The 14,216-nt window shown below is 36.1% G+C and overlaps 1 protein-coding gene across 1 annotated transcript in view; it reads left to right on the top strand.

Moving 5' to 3' along the window:
* Positions 1-206: 206 nt before the first annotated feature.
* The window catches only part of Afti (aftiphilin), a 114,415-nt gene continuing 100,405 nt past the window's right edge, over positions 207-14,216 (top strand). Inside the window, exon 1 of the mRNA XM_081731094.1 lies at positions 207-363. The gene's annotated coding sequence lies outside the window, so the exon portion shown is untranslated. The remainder of the gene's footprint in view (positions 364-14,216) is intronic.

Consider the following 14,216-nt stretch of genomic DNA (forward strand, 5'->3'; position numbering starts at 1 on the left):
CCAACCACAGATCAGCTTCTAACGCGTTTATTTCCCAAGATTCGACCTACTGGCACATTCAGTACGATCTGCGCTACTCAAAGAAAATTTTGAGATTTAGTTTAGGAAAATCGGCATAGCTGTTTTAATTTGTATTTTTTCCTTGCGTTGCTGTATACAAGAACTTTCAAAGACTAGTACGGAATGAGGCAACTAATATCAGGATTTATGGAATGCCTTGAAATATGAACATCAAAGGTGCCGCTGAGAAGAGTGACAGCTGTGAGCTTTCGTCACTGGGGTTTGAGTTGACATGGCTGGCTAAGGTGGCAGATGTTGACATAAATAAGTTAGAAACTATCTGGATTTTGGAAAGAGATAACGGTAATTAGATAATGTCATTATTACAGCTATTTTCTGTGTATTACAGAGTTATAGTATTAATTAAGCATATGTTATTGCTCACTTTTGTAGATTTTAATTTTCAATCCAGAACACTACAAGAAAAATCGATCGGGTAGCTAGGATATCTGCAGCAGAAAGACTAACACTGTATGATGAATACGGTGTGTTGTATATAAATTTATTGCGAGTACCAAAGTGGGAGATATGTATGTGTGTGGGTTATATTATAAAATTTGGTGTAGGTAGTTAACAATCTTGTTAGCAGAGGGATGAGAAATAAATATTTTGTAAATTGCATCAATATGATGCATTCATTGGGTGTGTAGAAAATAATTTAGGTATGTTTCTGTAGCAGGTAGGGTGCTCTTAATTATAATTATTTTTAAAAAATAGCAATCCACGTGGAATTTGCGACATATATCGATGTAAATTGACTTCAGTTTTTATATTTTATAAATGAAATTTCAGTTAAAAATAAACTTGGGGCTATCCCAGTTTGTGTGCATAAATTTGTAAAACCTACAGAGGAAATATGCTGCTTCATTTCCTAATAGAATTGTATAAGGGTGCAGATTCAGAAGAACCAGCCATAGAAAGTAGTTGGTATTCTGAGGCGAATTGGTATAAAAGTATTTTTTTAAGGTCATCATCGTTTCGCTATTTAGATAAATGAAATTTTCGTATTAGTGCCGTATCGCCGGACCACTTTAAAAACTGAGAAAAAAACCTACCAAAATGTACTGCATTCGGTTATATTTTGTTGGATTACATTAAGTTACGTTAGATGACATTACTTTACGTTAGGGGCATAAAGACTGCAGTGCAAAAACAAACCAACCTGTGCTAGATAGCTATTAACAAGCACGAATGCTATCTAGGCAAGGTTCTAGAACACAGGTCTCCTTTCAATTTAACTCTAATAAAGGCAAAAAATGTGATTTGTGGGGCTCTATCCCGCCTACACTCGCTAACGCTCGCTGGGTAATATTATGTGAATTAAATATTAAACTGGTGTAGAAAGAAACCAACCTAGCTACTAACCTATATGGAGGGACCTGTGTTCAAGAACTTTCCCTGCTATCTAGCCGAGTCAGAACAGGAGCGTAGCAGAAGAGCCCGAGCGGAGCGAGGGGGTTTGTCTGAAGGGAGCAGGTGCGTCAGCGGCAGTAGGTAAAAGCGTAAGCGAGGATAGTGTCATCATGTGTGTTTTGGCGATTATAAAAATTTTGCATTGTCATGGTTTGTCAATGCGGTCGTCATGGTTTTATACTTGCAACGCTTCACTTGTTAACATACACTACAGCTTCTGTACACTGTGCAGAAATACATTCCCGTTCAGTTAGAAGTCATAATCAAAACTGTGGCTTGTAATCTTTTCCACTTTCAAAAAGAAAATCGTGTACAACAGTTTCCTGGGGTTTCCTTTCCTTAAATAAATACTCCGCTAAATAACCCTCGAAATGCTCTTCGTTCTTTCCCAACGCCATGCCTTTCGCACTACTATATCATAAGAAATGTACCTCTCCGCGAAATACATACAGTGCCGCTTACATCATCAAAAACAACAACTTTCTTCACCTTTAATATTTCACCTATCTCACTTTCACTGATTTCTCTCCACAAACTTAAATATATTCTCCAATTGACCAGGTAAATTTCCTAAAATTGTCCGGCGATACGGCAGTTAACCCAAAATTTCATTTATTTTAGCGGGATACTAACTAATGAACTTTACCTAAAATAAGCGAGTGTATATGAAAGAGGCTTACTACCTGATGATTCTTTCACCAGTTTCCTTCCTGCTGTTCTCCAAAATATTTTGCGTTTGGTGACATGACAATGCCTCGCTTAGCATAGTTGAAGATCAAAGAGCTATCAGGAATAATTAGTGAAAAATGATAAATTTTCACGATTTACGTATAAACACAGCATATGGGCATGTGGTATAAAAAGTACGTACAATGCAAAAACGCAAACCAACCTGTGCTAGGTGCCCATTAAAAAAAGCACGCATACTAACGAAGACAGGGCAGATAGAAGCTGGTGATCCCGCACGGTATATGGTGCAAAGGATGCAGGCTCATCAGCAACGTTGTACGCGTAAAGAGAGGGGCATTTATTCCAAAGTTGGGCGTCCGCTTTCGCCACGATTTTTCGCTGTTATCTCCTTTGCACATTTTCTGCAATTTGTTATTAGGTTCGTTAATCCGTGCTTTTCACAAACTTTTAAAAGATTTTGCTCGTTATCAACGTATTGCTTCACAAATGTTAAAACCGTTAGTTCATTGCCCTTGTACATTCGCCATGTTGATAACATAAATGCTCGTTTCTTTCCCACAATGCAACTGTTCGGTTACCTTGCGCCAAGTAGTTCCCTCCGCTCGCCGTATAGTCCCATGTTTATAGCCGCTTATATAGAACAAATAAACACATTTTTCTGGACTCTTATATATTATCAAGCACACAAACGATCAAATTATCCATATTTTTGCTGTAAATTTTAAAAATTTTGCTGGAAACGGACGCCCAACTTTGGAAATTAACCCAAGAGAGGTGGTGAAAACTGTGATTTTCGCAGATGAGTTCCTTTAACACTTGCAATAGTTTTACACTAATAACGCGACACTTGTGAACATGAAATACAGATTTTTTATTCTGTGTAGGAATACTCCGCCTTCGGAAGGTAGTAGGTAATAGTAATGTTTCATATGCACTTACTTATTTTGACTGTTGTAAAGAACTTGTAATGATTTTACATTGCCAACATTAGAAAAGAGTTTACAAGTGTCAGACTATGACAAGTGCGGTGCCTTTATGCGATATAGATGGCATTTGTTCTTCTTAGGGGCTACCTAGCGCAGGTTGCATAGTGTTTTTTGCACATTGGCTTTTATGGCATTCGTCTGGACACGTAATTATACTCTTAAGGGATAGCTTCATTTTGCACCCATATTATCAATCCCTATCCAATACTTTGGGGTTGCGCCAATGAAGTAAGGGTGCAGAACGTCTTAGGAAATCATTTGGAGCACAAAACGGCAAGTATTATTTTTTAATTTGACATGCTATTCTCAGTCTGCACACCAAATATATATATCGGGATCTCACCTCTCACATAAATAATTTTTAAATAGGAAGTCCAAAGCGTGCTGTTTGTCACATCATAGGCCTACTCCATAAGAAACTCTGTAAAGGGTTGGGGAAATTTGTATTGCAGCGTAGGTTATATTCTGTATGGAGTGCTTTTCCCTTATCCTTGTTCATGCTTATTCCACTATCGCTGACACCCCTGCGCAGGCCTCTGTTCTATTCCTGCTGTGACTCGGAGGTATAGCAGTTATGCTTTTTAGTCGCTACCTAGCACATTTTGGTTCATGTTTTTAATACTACAGTATTATTTTTGCGACATACGACCTGTATTTGTATTCTCCCCTGCTGAAGTCAATCTGAACTAATTAGTGCAGCTTTCTCTTGAAGAAAGTTGCTTTCCAAGGCAGTAAGAATGCATTTGTTGCTAAGAAAATTAATATTTTTTTATTGTAAGTATGCTGCAATAAATGGAACTCTCGGCGTTGATGACTACTATGCTTTATTACACGTGACATAAGAAGGATTTAGGAGATACAAGATTGGAGGATTCACAATTGTCTTCTCATACGTATTGATAAATGTCACCTGTATGTGCAAAATCTGTATTAAACATTTTTTCTCTTTCTTTATTTTAACGTCTTATACTTATTTACCGAGTCTAAGGGATACAGTGGAGATGATAATGAACGAAATGATGGAATGAAAGAAATGGGAAAACCCCGATAAAAACCACACACATAATAGTGTTTGCCGCATTACAAATTCGTTTTGACGAGAGCTAGGTCGATCCAGGAACCCTACACACCAGAAGTGGGCGCTCTAGTACTGAATCACCACGCCCCTCAGAACGAAACATCAATTACCGGACATGAATATATGACATCCCGTAAGCACAGAAACAAAATGTGAAATATGCTAGTTATGGTATCTAATTCTTAACTAAGGAAACAAATATAATTTTCATTTTATCAGTGAAGATCATTGTCTGCCTTAACTGTACTTTCGGCAACCGGTGAAATGTGAGCTTAGTGAGTGTTGTTAACATCTGCTTTGCTTGAAGCTTTATTGAATGGCCAGGTTTAGTATGGCGTATTTCCGCCAGTGTTTGTTTTTGTTTGTTTCCCGGTGGGTCAGTGTTGGCTGGTTTAAACCTTGGTCAAAAAAAAAAAAAAAAAAAAAAAAAAAAAAAAAAAACTGGTTTAAACCAAACAAAAAAAGAATGAAAAATGCTTTAAATCGTGTGAATTTCATGGTGACGTCTCTACATATGAAACCACCTGCATTACGTCTATGTACTTTTCACCTTTTAATCAAGGGATCCCGTGTTCAATGCTTGGTCGAACCACAACCCATCTTTCAAGTGTAAACCAAGTACCGATTCGAGGTGTCCCTTTAAGCGAAAGTCTTCTCCGTGATAACGTTGGTATTTCATAAGGATGTTAAGCCTAAACATACGAAACGAAACCAAATTATATATTTCTACTTGCCTGTTGCTTTATAAAGAAGCCAAGGTTGCTTAAATATATTTATAGAAATTGGCAAAATTTATCAACTGCCTACGCAGCTTCCAACATCAGCTTGGGTTTGACTTTGTTTTAATTTTATTGAATGATATCTACATACCAAATTTGTAATTTAATACTCAGTTTTAGCGTAGTGTTTATGATACGTTGACCTTAAAATTTTATATACAAATACATTTAAAGTAATAACAGTATTTTCCCAATGGCTAAGGCGGGAGTTTCCCAGTGTATAATGTTTATACTTGTGTAACTGTTTATCTTTTTGTCCTTCTGAAATGATTCTTGACAATTATATTAACAACTAGGCTTATGTAAAGATCAGTATAACGTATTTTTGTCAGGAGTCCTTCGTGAGTGAGTCGGCAATCGCATTTGTGACTAATTAGTCCTGGTTTCGTGTCGAAATGGACAATTTTTCTTGGATGAAGCCGAGAAGCGGTTTGGATTCCGCTTTAAGCTTATGTGACCCCTTTCAGCATAACCTTGTTGTTGCATAATAACACCAAGGCGAAACAAACTAATTTCTGTCCATATCTAATATAAATACATAAAGTTAATTATTTAAACAAAAAAAACCTGGTTTAAACCAAAAAAAAAAACCCTGTTTTTTTTTTTTCAATAAAAGCCATATTTTTTGCCAACCCTGCGGTGGGTTCCAAAGACGTGAGCTACATGCGAAACTAACAATAGTTATATTTTACATTAACTTATAAATATTATATTGAAAGAGAAAATTGTAATTTTGTTTAATTTTCTAAAAATGAGGCCTTTAAAGAGCAAATTGATCAAAGATAGGTAAGGAAGAGAACGCATTAAAAAAAAAAAAAAAAAAAAAAAAAAAAAAAAAAAACTGTCCTATGATTTCTATACCTGCCAGACGTATTGTTTGGAACTGAAAATATAAATTTTAGATCCTTGTACTTACAGTGAGTGCGGAAGAGACAAAATAACTTAACTCGTTCATTGCTAGTTTGGAATTTGTGATCGGAAGATCAAAACTAATTCCCTAGTCGATAATGCCCTAATATTTTCTGTTAAGATTAAGCATCTAAGTATGATAAATACCACGCTTCTTTCTCAAAATAATCTGCAAATGTGGTTAGGACTTCTATTCTATTGGCGTCTAACCACCAAATGGGTACTTATTTATAGTATGGGTGGAAATTGAATTACAATAAATTCCATAAAAAAAGATTGCTTCAGTGTCTGCAGTTCACGTCTAGGAGGAATACTTGCACGAGGGAGTTGTTTCGTGATCCACGCGGAAAGTAGGAACGGGGCACGAAGTAATAGCGGACGCCATCGGTCGAGTATGACATGTGGAGAGTGCCTAAGGCACAGGTTCACGTCCTATTAGGTGAAAATCTATAAACTATACAAATAGGAACCGAGCGCGCTATCTCATTTTATGAGCCATACATATATTTGTGAAATATGAATTCTTACTAGAAAACGCACAAGTATTTCTTAAGGAAGGAGTTGCTTGGATGGGAGGGATGAGTATAAATGCAGCGTGTGAACATTTGGCATAGAAACTATATTGCATAAAAGCCAATCTAGTTATACTCGGTGCCACCAAAAATCACGAATGCTATCTGAGTGAAGGGCAGGAGCGCAGTTTTACGCCCGTACGGAGCGCGTGGGTCAGCGATGATGAGTATACGCATAAACGAGGATAGTGGGTGACACAGCTTTGCGATACTTCTACGTTCACTTTATACACTTCGCATAGCACTTGATTCATTGTGTCTTCTGTATGGAATACTATGTGGTAAAGTGCACATTAAGTATTTTTATCGTATTGTAGGCCTACATGTGAGAAGTAAGATCCCAATAAATTTCGATTACTTATATAATCATATTGTGAAATCAGTTACCGTATTTCGTTTGTAGATTTTACAAATTTGTGCTTCCATAAAATGGTATAGTACCAAACCAAGTACTACTCAGGTTATTACCTCGTGTTTGAGTACGTCCTTCGTCTTCCAGCTTACTGTTTGCAAACTACTATTTCCCGCTCACTGCATTTGTCCACGGATTCTTTTCCTCTTTCTGCAATTATAACTACTCCATTAAAACTATCAGATGTTTTCGTTCATGTGATCATAATTTATATTTGGTGCGTGCTTCCCTTATGTACGACTGCATGATAATTACTCACACTTCTTAACGTTGCGTATTTGGTGCCTATAAAAATAAATTCCTTAAATACCACTGTTTCTATGTGAATTGATCGATTTTACCCGTAAACTTTCAAAATATGTACACAGGTATTCTTAAGCTGTATCTTTTCTATGTCAAATACATTGAGGATTATGCATACTGAGAGGTCACTCCGAGAGAGAAAACAGATTTGAACTCACCACTAACTACTTTTTACGGTAGAAGGTATATGCTTTTTTGTTTATTGATTTTAAAATCTCAATATTTCAAATGACTATAACACTTAAGTACAAATACTGTACATTACTACGTTTTTTCTTATAATCCAATTCAAGTGCACGAGAGTTGTAACTGTAGGAGCTGTTGCATTAGATATATCGAGTATGCCCGTACAAAGATGAACAAAGTAGAACCAAACCAAGATCTTCCATTTACCATATATTAAACAAATGTACTTTCTACTGCATCTTCCAACACTTCTTATTGCTTGTTGGTTCGATTGGAGTTCAGGTTCCTTTCTAGCACCGATTCTGTATGAAACATAGTCTACAGTAAACATGGAATCCATGCGTTCCGTTCCTTGTTACACTCTTTAAAGAAACGCTTCCCGTTTTTTGTTCTGTTACAGTACTTTCAAGAACATAAACCGTGAACCAGTATTTTGTTCATACAAAGGAATAGGCCTATCATACCTATATAGAGGTTATCAGTGAGGTTTCATAATGTTTTTACCTATTATGTGAAAAGAAACAAACTATTTACTTCTTGAATTGGAAAGCTCATTCAGTCATTCTTGGGTCTTAAGGAACAGTTAAACTTCGCTTCATCAACGAGAGATTTTTTGCTTAAATTCCGTGGCCGGCCATTCTGTTTATTATTGTTTCACCTTGGCCAAGAATCAAACATGGGCATACGCGCGTAAAAAGTTCATACTGAGCAGTTACGGTGTTCACATAGAATCAAACCCGTGATTTCCTACCATACGCGATGAAACCGTTAAACTAATAAACAACTGAAGTTCCTTTCCAAGATATTGTGTCCCTATTAAATAGACTTTCAGTGCTGTCTGGAATTTTATAGTAAGTAAATAATAATAATAATGACAAATCACAGATAGGTCTATATCAGAAGTCTTGAGTCTTAATTTACTTATGATCAATCTTTCAAGACCGTAACTCGTTTCGTTTTATACCAAATTTGCATGTTTGGGTTAATCGATTTAGAAGTAGATTGGTTTGTTAAGGCTGTGTCTAACACTCGGAATGTGTTCGGATTTCCCTATATAATAACCTGACATATTTCTTTCCAAAATATGAAAACTACTTATTTTATACATTTCAAAATTCGTCCAAATGTTTGTTAGTATTAATATTACGTGTTCACTTTTACTTTTTCTTGCTAGGGTAATATTAGAGCGCGCTAAATAAAATTAATTTTCTTCCATTAAAAACTGTTTAATATATGATCCTACATGTTGCAACAAAGCAGAGCAGCAGATAGGAGGCTAACCACGTAGGTTTCTTTCATTCTCTTCCCCCCCCCCCCCCCGCTAGGTCACGTGCGCGAACTTCGGGTTACAGAAACCGATGGAATGCAGATTGACAGCAGATAAGAGCAAAGTATGTTTTCTCTCTCTTCATAGATCTTAAAAATTTCACTGATTCTACATAAACGTCTTCGCGAATAGTTACCTGTAAAGGCCTATTGGAGCTAACAACGTACGAAAGTTTCAGAAAATCTGTCTATATTGCTCTCAAGTAAGGGAAGTGTTCATCTTATAAAAATAGTTTCGAACTGTATAGTGTAGATTAAACTCGCTTACTTGTCGCATCAACTGACATACGTTTACATAGCAAACTGCAAAGTAGTTAATATATGTGTAAGAAGAAAACGACCGAGAACTACTTTTTGATATATTGTATCGTTTATGCTCTATGAAAATCAATATTGAAATCGGAAATAGTAGTAAATTTCTATCAGTTTCTGTTTTCAATAGAGAGATAGGAATGGAGATGGTATATTTTCTAGAGACGTTGAATCAATTCCCTAAAACCGCTTCTCACTGGCTATTATAGTTTTATTTATTTATTTTTATTTTTTTAATTATGGCGTGTAAGTGGTCGATCCCTATCATTTCCGATTTATATAGAAGATTGATGGAGGAGATGAAACCTATTGTTAGGACGCTACATCGATTCCGGAAAATCCTCGATATCTCTTGCCGCTTTGGTCTGATACCTGTTAACAGACGGACCGACATAGCCGTTCAATAAGACTTCCGATACTTATGCATAGAATAGTTTGGAAGTTGAATAAACCCAGGTAGAACAAATGTTATTCATCAAATTTATTTTCGTGCAGATGAAGAATATATGAATTTCAAGAATTTTTTTACAAAAGTTATTATGCCCTAAAGAATAACGGGGATCGCGGTGGCTCAGTGGTAAAGTGTTCATCTCTGGTGTGTGGGTCCTCGGTTCGATCCCAGATCGCACCAGGTGGGCTTTGTGATGGAAAAACACTATGTGCGTGGGTTTTCTCGGGGTTGTCTCGTTTCCTCCCACTTTCTTCATTCCACCGTTTCATTCATTTCTCATCATCATCGTCTCCTTTAGCCTAGCCGGCATAATCGTAGGACGTAAAACTTTAAGATTTCATTTCATTTCTAAGTAATAACGTAATGCATTCTACGATGTTCTATTCTTGGCTAATGCCCCAATAATAGCGTACAAATTGATGATGTGCTTGCAAGTTGATATGCCATAAAATCGATTATTCATGCAAGAAAATGTACCAACATCTGGCAGGTAGTCACTACAAGCTAGAATTATATCTATTTCTTTCGGACAGTGTTCCCCCTGACACGAGACAAGACGAGTAGTAACGTTTTCTTGTCTCGTCTTGATCCTCGAAGACTTCTTTCGCTCTTGTCTCGAAATTTTATTGCTCCGTTTTGATAATTTATGTTAAAAAAAAGTCCTAATTTTCCCCTTAATTTCATTTGGAAGTTATTGCAATATGCATATGTCTAGCACAACTTAACGTTTCGGTACGATTATAGAATTAGCTTCCGGTACAGATTTTCTAGTGTAATCTGTAATTTGAAAGGTTTGTTTAGCTCAATTAAGGTCAACTTGTCACTCGTCATTAATTAGTTCTCAGTGTATTGATCCATGGAATAAAATATTATGTCTAGATTATAATCAGGAAAGTGCAATCATTGTAGATTTTTTTTCTTTTCCCTTTCTTCTTCATTCATATCATCTGTATATATATCGCAGGTTCATTAATACTAATAATTAATGTAGTACTTGTTATGTTGCAAAATGTGATCCCATGGCATGTAAGCCAATTTACAATATGCTACAAATATATAATTTATGAAATGTTTTCCTAAATGAAATGATAATGTAGTATGTAAATATGGGCACATACGCAATACGTGACAGAAGTGCACGGAACATTTTTTTTTTTTTTTCATTTTAACTATTTCTCGCATTTTCCTAAGTTTTGAATGAAAGATGGATGGATCAATGTATAATTACAAGGATCGTTATTAGGTGACATAGTGTGTCATTATGAAGATAGTTCATTGAAGAGTAATAACCTATTTGACCTGCCAAAGAAGCTACTGACAATGTATCATTTATATACTTACACTTTCTTCTTTGTACCGGAAAGCTATTGATATGCAAATCTTGCTATAATAATAATATGTTTATTGAAACCTATGTAATGACAGAATGTAAAAACTGGAACAGTGCAAAGTCAATATATTTGAAACCAAATTTATTTGAAAACCATAATTCAAAATTTTATATCAACCTTTCTAATTTGTAATTTGATTCTTGAATTGAAACAATAAATAATAATTCCAAATTTTAATCAATGATTTGAGTTCAGAAAGTCCTATTAAAAAATTTAAGCGTAGATTAGATGATAATAATAATGTACATTGTAAGTTTGTGTCGAACATGTGCTAGATGGCACACTGACTAAAGTCTCATTGTTGGTCTACCGCTTTAGCAAGAACCTGTAATTAGTTTTTAAAAATTAACGTTGCGCATGTAAATTAGAGTATTATTATATTTAATTTTTTTATTTGGCTACATGTAAGATATTAAAATTGACATCTCTTTATGGCCCTGAAATAGGTCGTTACAAATTTGGCTTAATTCAGCCAAGATTCTATTTATTTTGATGTTAAAACATAATAAATGAAGACGTGCTACAAATTGGCGACTACATTCATGATTTTTTTAAATCCAAAATAAGGTCGTTTCAAAATTGACGATCTAATCCAGGATTTGCCTGGTATGTTTTTCATTTTTTTTTATGACGTAAAAAGAGCGTTTCATGCTGTATCTCAGTTACATGAGTTACACGTTATCCAAGTTTTCGCCAGGCGAGATTGCAGGCCGCGAGATTTTGATTGAGATGTTTCATCCGCAAATCATCATCAGATCAAGTATTGACTGTTGTGATGAATGGTCAACTATAAAATAGAAGTAGCAAGGGGCGCGTTGGCTCAGTGATAGAGCGTTCACTTCCGATGCTTGGGATTCTGGTTCGATCCTAGCTCGCGCCGTGTGGACTTTGTGGTGGACAAAAGCCGTGCTCGCGGGTTTTCTCGGGGTTCTCCCGTTTCCTCCCACTTTCTTCATTCTACCATTTCATTCATTTCTCCTTATAACCGTCTCCTTTAGTCTAACCGGTATAACTCTGGGACGTAAAAACTCAATGATTTGTTTCAAAATAGAAGTATGCATGAATGTGGATATGTGAACTAATATAGCTTCTGTGGATATATTTTTATTGATTCCGTGCGATTTGTGATCATTCCAATTTGCGACAAGGTTCATGTATCGGCCAAATTTGATTGAGAGTTTGATAAGATTCCTCAGCCGAAAAAAATAATTCCAGTTTGCGTCTAACCGGTACTTGGTTCTTTTAAATGAATCAGGAGAATAGAAGTGATACACGTTACCAGATATTTTCCCCTAAAATTATGAAGTGTTATGAACTATGTAAGGAAAACAAGGGTAAACCTCTTTGTTCAAAAGTGACGTAACTGTAGATTCCTAAGATGTAACGTAAGGTTTGTCAAGTAATATATATAATTCCGTAAATGAGGTTTTCAGTCAAAATCAAGTGAAAAATATTTCACTTGCTTATCCTTGGAATACCAATATCGGATTCAAATGATCTAGACCCTGAGAAATGTTGTAATATTTATTTATATATTGTATATTACTACTACGCACACGCAGGAATTACCACGATTTGTTCTTTCATCTTCCCAGATATTTCTTTAAAGTTACATTCCTTATTTTGGAAAGCAACATTTTGGCGGTAATGCTTTAGTTTTGTGTTTTCTCTTACGTGTCTCCTTTTTTCACCGCTCAAGAATCAAGATTTATTATTAAAAATGTTTGGAATAGGAAAATAGGGAAAATGCACTGAGAAGAAGGCTTGTTATAAAATACAAGTAAAAAGATGTGTAGGTATATAAGATGTCTCATTTCTGACAGCAGCCAGTCTTTCCTCCCGCAACCGTTTCTTCTTTCGGACTATATGATCAGGTTGTCAGCTAACAACTTCGAAGGTATGCATTCTCCGCATTTTTAGATGAACAGTCTTATCTCATATCGTAACTTGTTTCCCTTCCCTGCCAACTTTTTGAAGATCAGTGAGGAACAATGCTGTGAATGGATCAAGAGAGTTTCTATCTACATTTCCACAAGCAGGAAAAGAAACCCGCTTATGTGCTTTCCAGCGCTGTCATATTTTCTTGTAAAAAGTAATATTAATGAACTATAAGAACTAGATTAAAAATAAATAAAAAAAAAAAGTTAACATGTAGTATTGGGGTAGGTTAACAACTGGAAAAATTTTGAACTGCATAAGACAAATAGTTTTCATAATACTTTGGAAAGAAGTTCACCATCTTATTATATAGGGATTGATTATCTCAGCTGAATACGTTAGACACTGTGGGACCGCGGTGGCTCAGTGGTAGAGCGTTCACCTCTGGTGCTTGGGGTCCCGGGTTCGATCCCAGTCCCCGCCAAGTGAACTTTGTGGTGGACAAACACCGTGTGCGTGGGTTTTCTCGGGGTTCTCCCGTTTCCTCCCACTTTCTTCATTCCATCATTTCATTCATTACTCGTCATCACCGTCTCCTTTAGCCTAACCGGCATAACCGTGGGACGTAAAGCTCAAAGATTTCATTTCATTTTCATTTACGTTAGACACTTCCTTAATGAGAGTTTACCGTCTGTACAGCAGCGAAGCTATGTGAAACATGGTCTTAGATAGGCTAACGTGAGATTTGAATCAGATGTGCTCCTACAGAAAATGGACCCTCACCTCTACGCCAATCATATAGCCACAGGGGAACTCACTAGAAGTAGCTATGTAATGTGAGTAGAAATTGTTTACTCTTATTCCTCTTTCAAACTTTTTGGTTGATTTTTATCTCAGATTCCACGTTTAACTGTAGCAGTTGGACAGAGAGGCTGTATAGAATGAGACTACAGCTTAAGGAGGGATCTGAGACAGCATATTCCGTTTGATGCTCTCCCACTAATAACAGAAGTTTCTAATGACTATGTGGTGCTGATCACACCTTATGATGTAGATCCATGTCTCCTGTAGCCTTGCTTCTGAAAAGAACTCTAAATTCCAATCCAGTCTTTAGGAATTGAACTCAGAACCTCATCGAAGATATGCGCATTAGACACTTTCTTTATTGTTTTTATTTTTAAGCAAAAACCGAAGCACCAAATGTACCCGTTTTATTTTCAATTTTTCTTATACATTGACTTTACTTATCTTTGTTCTACCTTCCCATATTATGCAAATGACAGAGACATCACACAGAAACACCAAGTCCAGTTAGAAAAGCCTTGTAATCTGTAGTCGAATGCTTATCTCTGGTGTGTGGGGTCCCTGGTTCGATCCCCAGTCAAGTAAGTTTGTAATAAACAACATGGTGTCCGTGGGTTTTCTTGGAATATTCTTGTTTCCTTTTACATTCTCATTCCAGTCATTATT

The sequence above is a fragment of the Thermobia domestica genome, chromosome 11 (assembly GCF_964235325.1).
Source record: "Thermobia domestica chromosome 11, izTheDome1.hap1.1, whole genome shotgun sequence".
Classification (NCBI taxonomy): Eukaryota; Metazoa; Arthropoda; class Insecta; order Zygentoma; family Lepismatidae; genus Thermobia; species Thermobia domestica.